At 42.7% G+C, this 13,637-nt stretch overlaps 1 long non-coding RNA gene across 1 annotated transcript; it reads right to left on the bottom strand.

Annotated features, from left to right (window-relative positions):
* Positions 1-9,704: 9,704 nt before the first annotated feature.
* On the bottom strand, positions 9,705-11,625 carry LOC149493664 (uncharacterized). Its single transcript, XR_016322711.1, has 3 exons — positions 11,526-11,625; positions 11,389-11,455; positions 9,705-9,941 (listed from the first exon to the last, which is right to left on the bottom strand). It is a non-coding gene; the product is annotated as an uncharacterized LOC149493664 (long non-coding RNA).
* Positions 11,626-13,637: the final 2,012 nt, after the last annotated feature.

The raw sequence follows: 13,637 nt of genomic DNA, 5'->3' as shown, positions 1-13,637 counted from the left end.
TTTGAATATCTGGTCACCTTCTCAGCTCGGTTTGATCGGCTTTGTCGGCTGCCGTTGAATCTGAAGAGACATCCTCGAGGCTCGGTTTGATCGGCCCGAAAGACGTTGATTTGATGAAAAAGTCTTCAAAGCTCGGTTTGATCGGCTTGAAGGGTTTTGATCTGGCCACCTACTCAGCTCGGTTTGATTGGCTCTGTCGGCTCCAGTCGGTTTTAGAAAAGGCATCCTTGAGGCTCGGTTTGATCGGCCCAAAAGACGTTGATTTGATGAAAAAGTCTTCAAAGCTTGGTTTGATCGGCTTGAAGGGTTTTGATCTGGCCACCTACTCAGCTCGGTTTGATCGGCTCTGTCGGCTCCAGTCGGTTTAGAAAAGGCATCCTCGAGGCTCGGTTTGATCGGCCCGAAAGATGTTAGTTTTACCCTGGTCAACTTCGCAATTCATCATCATTAACTGGGGGAGAGATTTCAAACAGCTTCGCAATACATCATCACTGTTCGGTAGAAGGATTGACTCAATCGGCTTCGCAACACACCATAACCGGTTGGCCTGAAAAATTGTTCACAAGGAAAAGAGCAATATCCGTGTACAAACAGATCTTGCCTTCTGTTAGAAAAATATTGGAACATCACATGTTCCCATGCATTAATTATGAAAACAGATTCACATTAAGGCAACAGGTTATACTTTTGCCCCCAGTTCGAAATTCTGAATTCCAACCTAAGACCAAAAATATTCACTTTTGTAAGCACATTTATTTTTTTTTACTATTTTATTGTCAAAGATTGGTTCAATCATTTTGCAAAAATTTTAGCAAAAATTTCGGCAAAAATTTGTTGTCTGCATTTTTAAGTATACCCTTTATGATATAATGTTTGAAAGAAAACTTACCTGAGGGTAATCTGGGCAATTTGATGCTGCTGCCCCCTGTGTGGTGAGTAGACAAAATTGATGAAGTGTACGAGCCACACATCGACGTCAAATTGTTGAAGTGGACCGTCGTGGGCTTTTAAATGGGCCGCATGGGCCTGTTGGGCTCGAAAAGAGATAACGGGCCCATTGCTTTGGACTTGGAGAAGTGGGCTTAGGCCCAACTGTTTACTATAAGTAACTTCTTTCTTAATCGATTCATTTTCACTTATTCACAAACCCTAAGCAATTGAAAACTCTCTGAACTTTTCAACTGAAAGCAATGTCTCAGATCTCAGAAATCCCCGCTTCTGCCTACACTCCGGAGGCGCTACCGGATATTCCTACCTTCGACGGCGAGCCGGTGCCGGTGAGCCGGAACCCACTGACTCCAAGGATGCGACCGTTGCAGCTCCTTCCGTCGCCGGGTACTGAGTTCCCGGTCAGATATGAGACGAGCCGGATGCGCGGCTTTCAGTCTGAGGTAAGTAAAAATTTCTCATTTTTTACTGCTATTGATCCATAACTGTAGCATATGGTTGAATTTTGTAGTCTGTGCGTGCGTCAACAGTCGCGTCACGCAGGTAGGAGTTGCGTGGCGCGGCTGTTCCTATGTGAACAGTTGCATGACGCAGCTGTTCTTGTGTGAACAGTTGCGTGACGCAGCTGTTCTTGTGTGAACAGTTGCGTGACGCAACTATTCGAGGCGCCAGAAAACCCTAGCTTGCCTTGAACTTTAGAATTGACCCCTTTTCATTGTGTTAGAACTTGATTTATTGATGCTTGCTTGTTGGTACATCTAGGCGACTTGATTTTACCCTGAGAATTGCATGAGAATAACACAAATATAGTGAAATTAGGCTTAAATCAAAGTGCTGAGTACCTTCGACAGTTGCGTCACGCAGTTGTTCTTTAACTGTTCGTCAACGAGACAGAGCCTTGAGCAGTTGCGTGACGCAACTATCGAGATGCGTGGCGTAGCTGTGTAGTTGCGTGGCGCATCTGTTCTTAGGGCAACAACTTCAAATAGTCGCGTGACGCAGCAGTAGAGTGGCGTAGCGCAGGTGTTGAGGTACGCGACGCAGCTGTGCTTCAAGGTGCGCAACTTGGGCAAAGTTGCGTGACGCAACCGTGTAGACGCGTGACGCGGCTGTGTAGTTGCGTGATGCAGCTACGGTTCGAACCGAGATTTGGGTTTTTATTTTTCCTGCCATAGAAGAAAATGAATAATTGTTAGTACTATATTTATTGAAATTGGAAATTTTTCTTACAGGTTAATCTGGGCAAGGCCCGCTCGGGTGGATCAGCCACTGATGCCTCCGCCTTCTGGGACTTGCTGGACTCGCCTATGCGAGCTTGGGTCGTCGCTGCAAGCTTTGGGGATTACGCTGTAGGATTACGCCGCACACAGCCCCGTTTCCCGCCCGCTATGCAATATGCATTGATGGAGCGGTGGAACGATTGCACGCACACCTTTGTGTTCGGGTTCGGTGAGATGACCCTCACGCCCGTAGACTATGCTGCCATCACCGGCCTTCGCTTCACTGGTCCGGCTCCCCCACTGGATGCTCAGTACTAGACGGCTGCTCTCGGAGCTCAGCTAGTCCGCTCTCTGCTTGGTGTCACCACACATACCCGGTACACCGTGCAGGGATGCGTGTCTTATGAGATGGTCTTCCGGTTCTAGGCCAAGAGGATCAGGACCAGATTGGCTGCTTGGAGGGAGTTGCCGTGCTGCTCCTGCATACACTTGGGAGGAGAGGGACCAAGCTGCTCAGTCCTTCCTCTTCTACATTATATCATCCCAGCTGCTATGCACCTCCCAGAATAAGGGAGACCCGGCGGTGCTGGCATGTCTGAGGGATTTGAGCCAGGTCGGGTCCTTTGACTGGGCCACGCTAGCTTTGGCTCATCTCTATCACGGTTTGGATGTCTAGACCCGTGGTAGCGGTGAGTCAAACTGGCTGTTCATCCAGCCTTTGGAGGTAACATTCTTTCACTCTTCAGCTTCTTCTTTGCCATTCTCAACCGTTCAACCAACTGATACCATTTCTTTCTCTGTTGCAGGTATGGTCATACGAGTACCGTATCTACCCAGGGGGTCCGAGTGGTGACTCTTCTGCCGAGTCTAGGAGGATCCCTCGTTATCTGGCCCACTATCATCATAGCTATGCCAGCGGCGAGGATCCTGAGTACTGGAGGAGCTTCCTTAACGATCGGGAGCTGTCCGATGTAAGTACAAAAAGAACCTCTGAACATTTAGCTTAGCTTCCTCCCTCCCTTTTATTTTTTGAATGCACACCAATCACTGATTTCTTATTCTTTTGTAGCTGTTCCTGACCCCATGGGATTGCGAGGCTTGGAGTACCTATCCGGGCCGGGAGGTGGCTGAGTTGCACACCCGGTCGAGGCTGTTGATGCGGGGGTACTGGATTGATCGGTACTTCCTCGGAGAGAGGGTATACGACACTCCGGTAGCTCCAGCACAGCGGAGGTTGCCTCATGCCCCTCCTCGGCACATGTGTGTCCTGGAGGGCTTGACCCGAGAGGATCTGGAGGTGGAGTACAGGGGCTTCTCGGTGAACGATTTTCTGTCTGTTGGTGATTTCCCCTCTTACTTCGCCTCTCGGATGCAGGCGCGGCTTCCTGAGATTCTGGAGTACACCCAGGTGACTTTCCTGATCTTCTGCCTTATTTACTTTCATTATTATTTTCACTGTTTCTGGCCACTGATATCATTACTTCCTCTGTAACTTAATGCAGGAGTGGAAGACGCACAAGACTGCGGCTCACTATAGGGCAGAGGCAGCGGCTGAGGCGGGTGATGCGGTTGCTCCGGCTGGACCGGCCGGTGTAGTACTGGGTGATGTCCTGTTCCCGCCGGGCATGGAGGTGGTGCTGGATCCCGGTCTAGGCTTGGGATCGGGCATCGTCATTCCTGCTGATCTCCGGTAGGCTCCTCCCCCGGTGTAGTTGGACCCTGAGCACACTACACATGTGAGTTATAAACCGAATTTACAAAGTTAAGAGCACTTTACCTGAATAGCTTTTTAATGGATGTTTCTTGTTTGCAGGTGCCGGCCCAGAGGTACCAGGAGATTTGCCAGCGATTCGGGTTTGCTTGATCCTACATCGGTCGGCTCTACTCTGATGTACATGAGCGGGTAAGTACAGCCTTCTTGTGTCTTATTCTTCTTCCTTATTATTATTTTTATCTTTCCTTACACATCTTTGTTCTGCAGGACCTAGAGATCGGCAGGCTGCGGAGGCATCAGTCTCGTCAGTCTAGCGCTGTGAGCCGACTCCAGGCGGAGGTAGAGCGGCTTCGAACGAGGCTGGAGGTTGAGGGCATCCCGCTCGACTCTTCCGAGGAGGATGAGGATGGCTCTTCTTCCGATGATGCTCCACCATCTCCGCCCCCTCAGGCGGCTGCTGGTCCGAGCCATAGGCAGCGGTAGTCCTGCTCCGCACATCAGCCACTTTTGAACACTTTTTGAACATTTAGTAATTTTATATCAATTTCTAAGATGGTTGTACAGTTATATTATTTTTATAATATTATTTACTCTTCTCTTTTTATTTATTTATTTATTTATTTATTTTACAGTATTTTGTTTTTATTATATCATCATACCTGTTTATATTTTATAGTTGTGAGACCTATTCCTGCAAAAATAAAACAGACACACAAAAGGTACAAAATAGCGGTGTCCCCCAAAAAAAAGGCTCACCTTGTCAGCAGTCAATGGACCGATTTATTGTAAATGAATAAATGAAATAAAATGAAATAAATAAAGAATAAAATAATGGATTTAAAATGAAATACGACGAAAATCAATTACTAAATAGAAGTGGACTGTAATACTTACCTGACAGGACGGTTAATGTGGTCATAAAAATTCAACCTTCTGATTGTACAAACAGTCCTTCTTATTGATTAATGCGGGTTTAAATGCTCACCAACCCAAGCAGTCCATACATGAATAACTTTCCAACTACCCTTGACAGCAGGCATCAAGTTGAATAATGACAATGCTTCGCTCATCGGTCCCTTTTACCCTTCTATAAATGGGGGTTTCACTTCACATCTCCTTCACATCCAGCATTCAAAGCAGATCAGTTTCTTGGATAATCCTTTTTCATGGCCTTCAGAAACCAGGTCTCATCTTTCGTCCAATCCATCCGGGACGATCTATGGCAAATTCCTCCTATGAACCAACTCGTTTGGCTGAAATATATCAAAGATTTAAAACCTGACTATGGTTTCTTGTCTTGGCTCATTACTCATTTTAATCCTAACACCATGGTTTTCCGGTTTGAAGACTCTGAAGTGACTCCGACCTATGAGGAGATGTGCGCCGTGATGGATCATCATCCTGATCAAGACGAAACTCCGGCCTTACCCCCAGGTCCTAGGTATGATCTAGCTGAGATTGCGGCCTTGTGCCCGGTTTACCTTCCTGATGGCATAAACGTGGATCAAGGCCTTCCCTTGGAACCTTTCCTGAACAGGGTTTTGTCCACTGATCTAGATCTCCCTTGGATCCGAGCTTGCTGCTTCTTGCTGTTGAATGTGTATGCAATGAAAAATCGCCAACCTGGAATTGGAGATTTCCGACTTCTGACCGTTGTTCGTGACATGCAATTGTACCGTTGTACTGTCTTTATGATGATCATGGGAGAAACAATGTGTTGGGTGAGGGATATTGCCCTTCACATCACCAACTTCAATGTTCATCATCGCGGTTGTCCACTGCTATTGCAAGCCTGGGCTCTGGACAAATTAAGCCTGATTCCTCCGGTTCCAGCTCGCTTAATTCCAACCTATGGGGCTGCCATCTTTCAATCTCGGTCTCGGAGACGCTTCGATTTTGGGGGGAACCCTACAATTCGGTGGACTTGTCCTTGGTGGAGGATTAGACTGGTCACGATTGGGAGTATGAATCTTAACTATGTGTTGTATGCCAATCTAGACCATTCTATGGCCTATTTCCCAGATAGGATCAGTCGTCAGTATGGGATGATACAGCGTGTTCCCAGAGTCCATAACTTCGAGAGTGGTCTAATAACACCACATCTGTTGACCAATTTGGCTGACCGTTGGCGAAATCAAAACACCGTGTATTTAGATGAAGGAATGATGCAGGACATCGTGACACCCACATATGCCAACTGGTTCGTTACCCCATAGTGATGTCATGCTCTGTGAAGATTGGCCTCTGCTGATAGGCCCCACTAGAATAAATTGTTGTTTGTTGCTTTTCTTTTGTACTCAGGCCATGAGCTTTTATTTGAATGTATCTGCTCTCCTTTTATTTAATGATCCCGATGATTCTGTCTTTATTAATTCCTGCTTTCTGTAGACATGAATCAACAACAGACAACAAATTTTTTCTTTCGAAATCGTTTGTTGCGTTAGTTATTTGGGCCTCCTGCCCTTGGGTTAATAAATGAAAGCTCATAAGAAAGAGATTATTCTATAAAGATAAAAGCTTACACTGGGAAATAACAAAGAATGGGGTGACTATTTTATTACCTGCACAAATCGGACAAAAACAAAAAAATGCAACTCCTTTATGTATGCATGAACCTATATGTGTACTAAGGTTTATTCAAGGTTTTATATTGATCTTTCCGGGGAAATCATTGAGAAAGTGGTGCTCGTCCCTCCGATCAATGTCTTAAAAGAGTTCATTGTTTAGGCAGGACCAACAGCCGGAACATTTTAGACCAAATGAGTCGATCTTTGTTTAAATAAGCAGAGAGGAAGGTCTTGCATTCTTCGACCATAACCCCGGAGCAAAAAAGAAAAATTTTGAAATTCAAATCCTTTATTGATCTTACTTCTTTTCAACATTATACAGAAGTAAACAGAACTTATTTTAATACAATGGTCACTTGCTCTAACTACTCGGTTTCCTATTCTCCTTCGAGTCGAGTTGATGGTGTTGAGTAACCAATCACAAATTTATCACGAATGCATGGCATGGATTCTGCATTTAAACTAAGCACCATGTGTTGATCCCGAAAATTTTATTTTATTATCATTTTTATTCATGCTCTAACTTTTGCCTAGGCCGCCCTTTCGGGTTTTCAACCTAGCGAGCTTAATTTTTGCCTAAGCCGCCCTTTCGGGTTTTCAACTTAGCTAAATTTTTTTTTTTTAATCGAAATCATCATTTCAGGCATAGAATCTTTTTATTTAGTCCTGATTGACGATTCAGTTGATAGGCTTCCCTTCCATGGTGACTAATTCAGCGGTGCCTTTTGCTAATAACTTGTGAACTCTGAACGGTCCATGCCAGTTGGGTTTAAATTTCCCACCAGGATAATTCTGGGCTTTGTGATCCAATAATCTGACCAAAACCAAATCTCCATTTTTTAATGCCCTTGGATGTACCCGTTTATTGTAGAAACGAGCAATTCTTCTTTTTCTCATCTGATCCTGGAATCTAGCATTCAGTCTTTTTTCGTCTAAGAGTGCCAAATCTTCATACCTCTTCTTGACCCATTCCTCTTCGGTCAGACCAGCTTCCACCAAAACCCTGAGAGACTTCTTTTCGAGCTCTATTGGTAACACTGCCTCCATTCCGTATACAAGTTCAAAAGGAGAGGCTCCATTTACTGATTTGAATGTAGTGCGATGCCCCCAGAGCGCGAAAGGAAGTTTCTCAGCCCAGCTTCCATACCTTTCACACATCTTTGACAGGATTCTTTTAATCTCCTTATTCGCAGCTTCTACTGCACCATTAGCCTGAGGGCGATAAGGAGAAGAATGGTGATGCTCAACCTTATATGTATAAAGTAACTGGCCAACATCTGCTTGAAAATGAGAACCGTTATCTGTAACTATGTGATGGGGAACACCATAGCGACAGAAAATGTTCTGTTCAATGAATCTAGCCACATGTTTGGCGGTTAAGGTTTTGTAAGATTGAGCCTCAATCCATCTAGAGAAGTAGTCAACTGCAACCAATATATACTGATGGCCGTTCGATGCTGCTGGTGAGATTTTGCCGATGACGTCTATACCCCATGCAGAAAAAGGCCAGGAAGGAGTTGTCGGGTGGAGTTCAACAGCAGGTAAGTGGCTTTTATTGTCATGATATTGGCAAGCTTTGCAGTGACGTACATACTGAACACAGTCACCTTCCATCTACATCCAGAAATAACCCTGCCTCATGATTTTTCTTGCTAGGCTCATGCCGCTTAGATGAATACCGCAAACTCCTTCATGCACCTTCCTCATTATGTCTTCTCCCTCTTTCTTATTCACGCATCTCAGCAAGATCCCATCCCAAGCTCTTATGTAGAGTTCACCATCGGCTAGAACATAATTCAAAGCCATTTTTCTGAGAACCGCACGATCTTCTTTCATCGCATCATCAGAAAAAGTACCGTCTTTCATATACCTCAGAATATCCGTAAACCATGGTTCTTCCTCTGACCCTACCTTTTTCATAAAATGTTCTTTATAACACGGGATATTGGCTGTGGTAATGATAAATGGCTTTTTCGGAACTTTACTCAAATCCTGCCAAGCCGATGCTAAATTTGCCAAGGCATCTGGAATTCTGTTATAGGTTCTTCCTATGTGAGTGAAAGTGATCTTGTCGAATAGTGCTGCCTTCTTCAACAAGTACTCGACATAGGGTTTTAGTCTTTCTTCCTCTACCTTCCATCTCTCGTTAGCATGTTCAATAACCAATAAGGAATCTCCTATTACCTCGACCTCCTTAGCACCAGATGCAAGGAGAGCTTCCATACCCATGATGCATGCTTCATACTCCGCCATGTTGTTAGTGACCGGGAACAACAGTCTCTTGCACATCGTGGTAACCTCGCCGTTAGGTGCTTCAATTACAATACCAGTTCCGGCTCCATTTCTGTTGGCTGATCCATCAAAGTACAATTTCCAAGCCCCTGTCTCGATACATTGTAAGTGCTCATCTGGAAACTCCAATTCCTAAGGTTCATCACTTGTAATTGGATTTTCTGCCAGGAATTCTGCTACAGCCCGACCTTTGACCGTTTTCTTCATTACAAACTCTACATCCACGTTAGACATTTGAATTAACCACTTAGACAACCGTCCCTCTAGAGTAGGCGTTCTCTGCAAATACTTCAGAGGATCAATTTTGGAGACAAAAGTGACCTTGAAGGAATCAAAGTAAGGCCGCAACTTCTTTATCGACCACACTACTGCCATGCATGTTTTCTCCACCAAGTTGTACTTCTCCTCTATAGGCAGTAGTTTCTTGCTAATGTAGTAGATGGCCTTTTCTACCCCAGCGGCGTCCGGCTGTACCAACATTGCTCCAACTCCTGCATCTTCTACAGACAGATACAAGATCAGAGGTTCTCCTGGTCTTGGTGAACTAAGCACCGGTGGATTCATCAAGTATTTCTTTATGTGGTCAAAGGCTTTCTGGCAGTCCTCATTCCACTTAACTGGCTGATTCTTCTTTAGTAGCTTGAAAATTGGAGCACAGGTGATGGATAACCTCGAAATAAACCTGCTGATGTACTGAATTTTACCCAAGAAGCTTCTCACCTGACGCTCTGTTCTTGGCGGTTCCATGTCCTGAATGGCTTTTATTTTATCGGGGTCAACCTCAATCCCGTTAGGTCCTACAACGAAACCTAACAACTTCCCTTTTGTTACTCCGAATACGCACTTCTTGGGATTGTGTAACATCCCTTCCCGGTCCACCCGTTAACTCAAATGAACCGAGCTGAGACGCTACAATCTGGTTGAACCTATGTCCTTTCATGCTAATATCATGTTGTATGCTGATTATGATGTCAAGCTGTTGCTTTTTACATTAGGAAAATATAGATATGTACTTAATATTTTTACAAGACATGATACTAATTTTCAAAATGAAATGGGCCCAACTGTGTGCCCTGTACATGCCATGATAAGGATAGACAGAATCAAAATATCCAAATGAGTAGCTACCCTGAAGACTGAGTCTTCCACAGATGAACTGCAGCAGTTGTAAGCTGATTCTCTACGGTCCAGTCTCGAAACCTATGAGTTAAATAAATAACTCGCTGAGCAAATAATGCTCAGTGGATATCTCAATTTAATAAGAAATAAAACAATAAACATATAAGCACACATATCATTATACTTTCATGATTTTACCTGCTGTTCATGATGCTGTATAAATTTTGCAACTTTTATTAACCATCGTATACTTTATAAATAATAAATCACATAACTGCATGGCTCCATAAGGTTATAGTGAAACCAAAGTGATAAGAAAAACTGTATGAACTGTATGAAACTGGATGAATACTGTATGGCTGGGCTGTTATGGCCCGTATATAAATCATATCCACTCAACAGCTTGTAGCTGGAGTACCAAACTGTATGGGGCGCAGATCTGCTATCCTATGTCGCGACATAGTCTTATCTACGTGGTTTCTGCCTAACCTTAATGGAGCATATTATGTGTATTGTGATAATACAAGAATTATTTAGAAAATATCTAATGAGGAATAATGCATACCATTGATAATGTATAAAGTAACTTGCATGGAAATACTCTAGCTATTGCACCCGCGATGCAATTCTTACTAATATTTATGTAACTAAATTTTACCATTCAGATTAAGGAAATTCTTAGTTTGAATTAAGTTCACTTAGAAGGTAAAATGCAGTAATAATTTTCGGGTGAATGAATCTACATATGCATTCCAACATCATTTCTAATGTGTTCTTGAAATCTGCCAGACAGCCTGTACATGTTTCACAAATCCTATCATAACTCTTTCTGTATACGTCCAATTTAGGTTATTCTAAATTCTATGGTTAGCTAACATCTTAAGGTACAAAGTTTTCTTCTATCACATCTCTTAATTACGTTGGCAAGGTAGTCACATATTGAGCTCAAGTAGCAACTGCCAGTCTGCCCTGCTGTTGGTTTCCAGCCTGCCGAGTTTATACTATTTTGGTCATATCTCTCAATTTATAACTCCAATTTAGGTGATTCTACATTCTATGGTTAGCTAACACATTAGGCTACAAATTTGTCTTCTACCACATCTCTTAATTACGTTGGTAAGGTAGGCAAATATTTACCGAAATGAGCAACTTCCAGTCCGTCCAGACTGTTGATTTCCAGCCTGCACAGTCTGTACTATTTTGGTCATATCTCTCAATTTATAACTCTAAATTAGGTGATTCAAAAACTCATGGATAGATAAAACATAGAGGAACAAATAACTCTTCTATACCACTTCCTAATTCCATCGGTAAACAGAGTCAAAATCAGGGTGAAGTTACTGGTCAATGGTCCAACAAACTGGGTTCAGCATGAAATCAATAACTACTTCATTCATTCAATTCATCCCATGCTTTATCACCATTTACAGACCTCTAATTCAACATTCAGCAATATATTTTTTCATTATCAACACACTACACAAGTTTTCATGCAAGAAAATGTGAAAAACTAAAAGAGATATCAAACCTTCAACCAAAAGAGCTTTAAATCCTCTTCTTAGCTTCCTTTTCTTCCAACTTTGAGTTCCCCTCTCCTATACATAATAACTCTTAGAAATCATCTAAAAAATCACAAAAGTATGAAAATCAAGAAGGGCTACTTACTTGGATAGAGTTCTAGGTTGAATTTAGTGTTTAAATCACATGAAAATGGATGGAGAAAGGAAGGAGATGAAGAGAAAGATGAAAGGAGATGAAGAGGAAGTTGAAGATGAAGAAGACGTTGAAGATGAAGATGAAGAAAATGAAGAAGGCAAACTGAAATGGAAGTCTCGTGTAGTCCAAATTTATCTTTGATTGTGTTAAAAATTACCAAATAGTACCTATATTTTCCATATATTACATTTTAATACCTAAACTTTATATTTTAGTGCAAGTAAGTCCTACTCCTTATACTTTGATCTTTTTGTTTCATTCAAGTAAGTCCACTTCTTTTACTTATTTAAGTTACATCCCATTCTACCCCACTCTGGATTTAAATGGCTCGAACCGGGTTCTTGTTCGGCCCAACTCGACTCGACTCTATGCAACGATTCGATTCAGTAGGATGTTACAGTTCTACCCTTCTAAATAAAAAACTTCGTCCCGAAGTTTACCTGTTGTGAACAAATGCGGATACTGTTGTCGCATGATTTCTTCAGATTCCCAAGTTGCTTCTTCTGTTTTATGATTCCTCCAAAGAACTTTGACCAATGCTATTTTCTTGTTTCGCAATTCTTTAATTTCTCTGGCTAGGATCTGAACTGGTTCTTCTTCATAAGTGAGATCTGGTTGAATTTCAATCTCTTCTGCTGATAACACGTGTGATGGGTCGAATCTGTATCTCCTTAACATTGATACATGAAAGACATTATGAATTCGATCTAATGTCGAAGGTAACGCTAGGCGATAGGCTAATGGTCCTACACGTTCAAGAATCTCGTATGGACCAATGAACCTAGGACTAAGCTTACCCTTTCTTCCAAACCTTAGGATCTTTTTCCATGGTGACACTTTTAGAAATACTTTATCACCGACCGTATACTCAATGTCCTTTCTCTTTAAATCAGCATAGGACTTCTGTCGATCACTTGCTTCCTTCAGCCGTTTTCTGTTGATTTCCACTTTCTCTTCTGTTTCTCTCACCAAATCTGGACCCAAAATCTTCTTCTCACTAAGTTCTGTCCAACACACAGGTGTCCTGCATTTTCTGCCATACAACGCTTCATATGGTGCCATCTTGATGCTCGATTGATAGTTGTTGTTGTAGGCAAATTCCATGAGATGTACACATCTGTCCCAACTGCCTTCAAATTCTATAACACATGATCTCATCATGTCTTCCAGGATTTGAATTACTCTCTCTGACTGGCCATCTGTTTGAGGATGAAAGGCAGTGCTGAAATGTAGTTTCGTTCCTAATGCGTCTTGCAGTTTACCCCAGAACTTCGATGTAAACCTTGGATCACGATCCGATATAATGGATGATGGAACTCCATGTAGTCGAACGATTTCTCTAACATAGATTTCTGCTAACTTGTCCAGAGAATAGTCCATCCTGATTGGTAGAAAGTGCGCAGACTTGGTTAATCTGTCAACAATTACCCATACTGCATCATGCTTCCGCTGCGTCTGAGGTAATCCGGTAACAAAATCCATCGTGATCTGATCCCATTTCCATGTTGGAACTGTTATTGGATGAAGCAACCCAGCTGGCAATTGATGTTCTACTTTTACTTGTTGACATGTCAAACATCTTGTTACGAAGTTTCCAATGTCTTTCTTCATGCCTGGCCACCAATAGCCTTTCTTCAAATCTTGATACATCTTAGTACTGCCTGGATGCATTGTATATGGACTGTTGTGAGCTTCATGCAGAATCTTCTGTCTAATTTCCCCTTGTGGTACAACAACTCTGTCTTCATAGACCAATACTCCACTGTTATCCAATTTGAATTTCCCACCATGGTCTTCCTGTACTTGTTTAACCCATAGTGCTATGTGCTCATCTTTCTTCTGTGCTTCTGCAACTTCCTGAACCCAAGATGGTTGTACTTGCATTTGTGCTAGAATAGCTCCCTGCTGTTGCAACTCCATGTTGATTCTCATTGCTCTCAAAGCATACAATGGTTTTCGACTAAGGGCACCAGCTACCACATTAGCTTTACCCGGATGGTAATTAATGACATAATCATAATTAGCCAGAATCTGCATCCACTTCCGTTGTCTTGAATTCAA

The sequence above is a fragment of the Jatropha curcas genome, chromosome 9 (assembly GCF_041381405.1).
Source record: "Jatropha curcas cultivar XTBG-Jc1 chromosome 9, XTBG_Jcur_1.0, whole genome shotgun sequence".
NCBI lineage: Eukaryota > Viridiplantae > Streptophyta > Magnoliopsida > Malpighiales > Euphorbiaceae > Jatropha > Jatropha curcas.
The sequence above is the reverse complement of the archived record's forward strand: the minus strand, read 5'-3'. Positions and strand labels throughout refer to the sequence as shown.